This window comes from Suricata suricatta, chromosome 9 (assembly GCF_006229205.1).
Source record: "Suricata suricatta isolate VVHF042 chromosome 9, meerkat_22Aug2017_6uvM2_HiC, whole genome shotgun sequence".
NCBI lineage: Eukaryota > Metazoa > Chordata > Mammalia > Carnivora > Herpestidae > Suricata > Suricata suricatta.
Genome location: NC_043708.1, coordinates 47,531,256 through 47,538,327, shown reverse-complemented (window position 1 = coordinate 47,538,327; position 7,072 = coordinate 47,531,256). Strand labels below are relative to the sequence as shown.

General features: G+C 36.0%; 1 protein-coding gene across 2 annotated transcripts in view; it reads left to right on the top strand.

Moving 5' to 3' along the window:
• The window catches only part of KLHDC1 (kelch domain containing 1), a 105,229-nt gene that overhangs the window by 55,336 nt on the left and 42,821 nt on the right, over window positions 1-7,072 (top strand). The window lies entirely within an intron of this gene.

The window sequence follows — 7,072 nt, the reverse complement described above, 5'->3', positions numbered from 1 at the left end:
CCCGAGCTGACCGCCACTAAGTCTCCGCGCGATTAATTATCTTTAAATGCTTTCGCAGACCTAAAGGCACAACGTGGACGCCGAGCTGTATTTTTTTGTAAATATCTCTTTACTGCTAGGGCGCTACTCGGAATATTGAAATCACTGAAGCATTTGAATATTTCTAAGCGATTTTTAGTGGCATTCCTTTATCAGTGGGTAATGCAAAGTTTTTTTCGAGTCTCAAAATAGACTCGTATTAGCAACAATATGGTAAACATTGCTAAAATGTGCTTATTACAATGGAGGTTTGGATGTGTGTATTTGTTTTGTTTCTATAATCATAGGGTTATAGAACCAAAAATTCTAAAGCCGGGAAACAGTTCAGGAATATATGCGAACCCCATCAGTTAACAGGGGTTTTTTGTTTGTTTGTTTGTTTTTTGTTTTTTTAAAGCGAGCCATCTGGAAGTTCTTTTGGAAGGAGAACCTACATTTTCTGACTGTTTCGATACTATTATGTGACAGATGTAACATGACTGAATCACTCACTGAAATAAAGTACATACTATCTATGTTAAATGATTCTCAGATCCAAGTTGGATTTTGTTGTTTTGTTTGTGTGTTTATTTTTAATTTGGTGCAGTTTCAGGACGGGAAAATTAGAACTGACCTTTGAGTGCCTACTATACCTGGCATGTGCTAGGAACTTTCATGTCCCTAATCTTAATATCATTTTTATCGAACCTTGTAAGGTAAGTAATATCCCGGTTAAAAGTAAGGATGGTGAGTCAATTGGGAAGGAATGATGGCCATCTGACCTCGAGGGTAGGTGATTCCAGCCTAGGTACATTGGATCTCCAAAGGCTGTTTTTTTTCTGTGATAAACTAACAGAAATTAGATGACTATGTTTTCTTAATATCTAATCTTTCCACCATTTGTTCTTTATGAAAAAGGAGCCGAGATATAATGATGGTTCTATGCAGAAGAAATATTTTGATTGCTTTTGAGCTCTGCCTCTTGAAGATGTAGAGGTGCTACATCATCTGCTATATTGATTCTTAATATTGTAAAAGTTAAGTGAGACAAATCTAATTTAAAATAGTAATCTGCAATATTTCCTATCTGGTGATAGTATACATTTCTTTTTGGTCCTACACATGAATGTCTGAATATTTTTATCTCATTTTAATCTTGAAAAATCATATAATTGATTAGATTCCAGGTGTTTGGGTGGCAGTCAGTGAATAGAATCACTTTGTTTTCTACTCCTTATTGATTCAATGAGTACAATGCCTTAAGAAACCCTCTAAAAATTGCCACACAGATTAAGATAGAGTTTGCTACAGGCATACCTTGGGTAATGCAGGTTAGGTTCTAGACCACCACAATAAAGCAAGTCAAATGAATTTTTTGGTTCCCAGTGTATATGAAAGTTAGGTATATGCTATATTGTAGTCTCTTATGTGCAATGGCATTATGCTGAAAAATGTACATACCCTAATTTATATTGCTAAAAAGTGCTAACCATCATCTGAACTTTCAGCAGGTCATATTCCTTTTGCTGGTAGAGGTTCTTGCCTTGATGTTGATGGTTGCTGACTGATCAGGGTGGTGGTTGCTGAAGGTTGAGTGGCTGTGGCAATTTCTTAAAAGAAGGTGATGAAGTTTGCGTCATTGATTGACTCTTGCTTTCATTAATGATGTCTTTGTAGCATGCGATACTGTTTGATAGCATTAGAACTTCTTTCACAAATGGAGTCAATACTCAGACCCTCCTGCTGCCTTATCACGACTAGAAAATGTCATGTTCTAAATCCTTTGTTGTCATTTCCACAATCTTCACAGCGTCTTCACCAGGAGTAGATTCCATCTCAAGAATGCACTTCCTTTGTTCATGCGTAAGAAACAACTCCTCCATCTTCTCAAGTTTGATCATGAGACTGCAGCAATTCAGTCATATCTTTAGGCTCCACTTCTAATTCTAGTTCTCTTGCTGTTTCCACCACATCTGCAGTTACTGCCTCCAGTCAAGTCTTGATTGAGCCTTCGATTTGTATAAAACACAGTATCTGTGAAGCGCAGTAAAGCAAAGTGCAATAAAACAAGGTATGCCTGTACTTTTTAAATTCTAGGAATTAGCAGCAGCTAACAAATATCTAAGGCATGAGTGGAACGAAAGAGAGTGGGAGGCAAAAAAGAAGACCTAGCATATCATGAGAAAAAGTAGAGTCCTTCCAAGAATTTTTAAATTCAGATCCTTCTGAAGAGAAGATACCTGAAAGCCCTTGGAATCTGAAGGTAATCCAGTAGTCAGTAGTTAAGAAAAATGATCAAATAATTTGAGATTCTATGTTCTAATCACAATTTTCTTCCTTATTTTTCCCCCCTTTAAAAAAAAAGTTTATTTATTTATATTGAGCAAAAGAGAGCGAGCACAAGTGGTGAAGGGGGCAGAGAGAGAATGGGAAAGAGACAATCCCAAGCAGGCTCCATGCTGACAGCACAGAGCCCAACATGGGGCTCAAAGTTAGGAACCACGAGATCATGACTTGAGCTGAAGTCAGATGCTTAGCCAACTGAGCCACCCGGGTGCCCTAGTTTTCTTCCTTATTACCAAAAAACAATGTGTTAAAATTTATGAATATATATCCTAAACCTTGAATGGCCCACCAATAACTGTCTAAATTAATTCATTATTGTTCAACATATTCTATAGTACATTGCATCTGAAACCAACTCTGCCTCTCTCTAGAGGTGAGAGTGGCAATGCTGAAAAAATTAAGTGGCAAATTTTAATTGGTGCCAGAATATTCTTTTTTTTAATGTTTGTTTATTTTTGAGAGAGAGCGCGAGAGAGCAAGCATGAGTTGGGGAGGGGCAGAGAGAGAGAGAGGACAGAGGATCCAAAGTGGGCTCTGCACTGACAGCAGAACCTGATGTCATGAACCAAACCATGAGATCATGACCTGAGCTGAAGTCAGATGCTCAACCAACTGAGCCACCCAGGTGCCCCCATGCCAGAATATTCTTTTGCCCCTTCTTCCATATCCTTTCCGTGATACTGAACTTCATGCAATCTTTAGTTCGGCTACTAGGAACATTGAAAAGTTATGAGCAGTTTCCCCAAATTTTGGAGGAAAAGGAGGAAAAGCACAGTATCTTAACATGTTTGCAGCTGGCATGCTTTCCTCTTAAGGCTTAATCATTTGAACAGTTTTATTTTCATAACACAATTGATGTTAATACATTTTGCCCTAAACTTTTCCTTATGGAAAACATTTGCACAAGTCTGTGTAATTACATATTTCTGTTGTGGATATGGACTTAAAGGGAAGAAGGATCAATTTAGGATACGTTTTAAAAGACGCAAGATCACAGGTGTACAGTACCAGATATTAAAACAGATCACAATACTAGAATAATTAAGTCAGTGCTCCTGATGCAATATGAGATAGCATGATGGAATGGAAAAGAAGTTACATAAACAACCAAGCTCACCAGCCTATATTATATTCAAAAGGTAGCATTTTAATTCTGGAAAAACAATTACTCATTCAATAAATGGTACAAGGATAGCTAGAGGGAAATGATAGCGGAGCCTTAGGATTAAAGAGTTAAATGTAGAAAAGTTAAGCTATATCATACCAGAAGAAAAATAGTGACTCTTTTGAAATCTTGAGTTGGGAAAAGAAAAATGAATTGGATAAAATGAAGGAAAAGATAGGTAGATAAAACTTTTTTAAAAATTAAAAACTATGCTTTTTAAATACTATACAGTGAGAAAGCAGAAGACAGACTGGGGGGAATACTTGCAACATATAGGCAAAAATAAGGTTTATTATCTGTAAAAGTAAAAGTATCTCCATTGAAAAATGAGCAATGAATATCTACAAGAAATTTACAAGAGAAGGAATATAATATGAATCATAAGAAAAACCCAACTGAAAATAACAATGTAATTTTCTTCTCCTTCTGCAAACATTAAGAATTTTTGAGAAAGCATGGGGAAATTAATTAGTATGGTAATGGGAGTACAAATCTGTGTAACCTTTTAAAGGAGAAATTTAGTGATGTATATCAAAAGTGTATGCTCTGTAACAGTTCTGCTTTACATATTCATAGATGGTCATATGGGCCATCCATGTCACATGGAAGACATTTTTCTTTTTCTTTTTTTTTTAATTTTTTTAAACTTGTATTTATTTTTTGAGAGACAGAGACAAAGCATGAATGGGGGAGAAGCAGAGAGAGAGGAAGACACAGAATCCAAAGCAGGTTCCAGGCTCTGAGCTGGCAGCAAAGAGCCCAATGCGGGGCTGGAACCCACAAACTGGGAGATCGTGACCTTAGCTGGAGTCAGACGCTTAACCGACTGAGCCACCCAGGTGCCCCGACATTTTTGTTTATAGATGCCCCAAACTTGAACCTCCTTTCTTTTGTAACAACACCCATCAAATGAGTCTTGTTGGGGTATTTATTGTAGTTGTCTCACTACCTTCTACCTAGCTCTGTAGAATGTAAATTCTATAAGTATTGAGATTTTGTTCCTTGTTGTATCCCCAGTATCTAGTATGGGGCATAACTTATGGTAAGAGACCAATAAAAAGAACCTGAGTACCATGTACTATACTCACTTTTCCAGCCTCCCTTGCAGCTAGATTGTGGGCAGATGGCTTGGACTCAGATGAATCTGTGCTAGATCTGGACTCAGAGTGATATAAGTAATATATACAAAGATATAAACACGAGGACCTGAAGGGGATTCTTACCCAGCAATAGAATCTGTAGGAAGATCAGGGCCCCTGGCATGAAAGGTGGTGCCACAGCTGCACCACAGCTATGGTGTCGCTCCCCAGTGACAGCGGCAATTAGCTTGCCAGACCTGTCTTATGACATATTTTCAGACCTTGTCCTAACTTGTGTGGATCAGAGGCTAGTTCTCCAGCATCTTTGATGATTTTGTGAGTAACTAAATATTCATTTCTGAAAATGTTATTTTCTTAATTTTAACATTTGAAATGTATATACAAGAAGAATATGTCGAATAAGTATCACATAAAGGTAAACATGTTTAACTGCCAGCTTAAGAAATTGACTGGAACCAGTACCTTAGCAACTTTCTGTTTGTCTTTCACTGACTGTAGTGCTCCTCCTACCCCATAGGGTACCAGGATCTCAATTCCTTGTTAATCACTCTTTTCATTATAGTTTTACCACATGTGTGTCTATCTCTAAACAATATATTATTTGGTTTTGGAATCATAGCATATGTTTTCTTTTGTGACTTAATTCATTTAGTAAATGTATGTTATTTAGATTCACACAGTGCTTTTATTCAGCTAGTGTGCCTTTGTATGGCTGTATCTGTTTTTTACCTGATGTCCATTCTGATAAGTCAGTTTCAGTGCTGTCTGGTTATTAAATATTTTGAAGATCATCCCTGGATTCATTCATTTGATGTATGTCCTCTTTAATATTCTGTTGTGTGAATTTACTCCAGTTTATTTATCTATTCTGATGCTGTTGAATGTTTGAAAATTTTTTTTTTTTTTTGGTATTGTTGAGCACTGCTACATGGAGCCTTCTTCTAACACATCTCCTATTACACCTGCACAAGAGCATGCCCTCTCTCTAGGGCATATGCCAAGGAGTGGACTGCTGGGTCACTTGGTATACACATCTCCAAATTTACTTGGAAATATCACTGCTCCCTAAATATTTGTATCAGTTCACACTCCCACCAGCCTCTTTCTTGCTGCACATCCTTAACAATGTTCAGTGCCATCTGGTTTTAAATATTTTCCCAATCCAGTGAGTGTGACTGATATTCCATTGTGATTTTGTTTGCTTTTCCATGATAACTAATAAAGTTAAGTGCCTTTTCATTTTGAACTATTATGAGCTATTTGTGTTTCCTCTTCTGTAAAAATGCTGGTTTATGTCTTTTGCTCATTTATCTATTGGGTTTTTGTTTTTTCTAACTGATTTATACAAATTATTTAAGTATATAGTTGTATGAATTGAGTATGTCTTCTCATTTTATAGCTTGTCTTTGTGCTTTCTTAACGATTGTCTTTTGTTCAACACCAGTTCTTCATTTTAATGTAATTTCAGTCTTTCCCTTAATGCTTTGTGCTTTCTACATCTTTAGTCTTTCTCAATATGGAGATCATAAAATGTCCTGTATTATCTTTGAAAGTTTTCAGTTTTGCCTTCCATATTTAAATCTTTTGTTATGTGAACTTTTCGTTTGTTTAATTGGTTTAGTATAGGGATCCTATTTCATTATTTTTTTGATGTAGATAACCAATTGTCCTTGTGTCATATATTAAATAGTTCTTTCCCTGTGAACACACAAACTTAGTCTGTCACACATCAAGGTTGCATGTATGTGTGATCTTTTCTAGGTTCTTTATTAGGTTCAGTTGGTCTGTTTGTTTTGGCAACCACATTATATAAATTGCAGCTGCTTTAGTAGAAGTTTGACTGTTAACTTTAAGTTTAAATCCCCACTCTATTTTGGTTTTTTTTCAGGAATATTATTTTAGAGCCTTCTGTGCTTTTGCATAAATTTTCTTTATTATTTTTATTTTGCAGTAAAATATGTAAAACTTACCATTCTCCATTTTAACCGTAGCTTAGTGTACAATTCAGTGGCATTAATTACATTCACAATTAATTACATTCATTAATTACATCTACAATGTTACCACTATCTGGTGGTAGTTCCAAAACTATTTCTCCAAACAAAACACTATACCCATTATGCAATAACTCTCTCTTACTCCTTTCGTCCATCACTGGTGACTTCTAATCTTTTTATCTTTATGACTTTGCTTTTTCTAGATATTCTATAGGATTGGAATCATACAATGTTTGTCTTTTTAAGTCTGGTTTATTTTACTTACCACAATGTTTTCAAGGTTCATCTATGTCATAGTGTCTATCAGAACCTCACTCCATTTTATGGCCAAAAGATATGACATTGTATATAAATACCATATTTTGCTTATCTATCATCTGTGCTGGAGTACTGGGGTTGTTGCCATCTTTTGTGTGTTGTGAATAATATTGCTATGAAATTGGCAA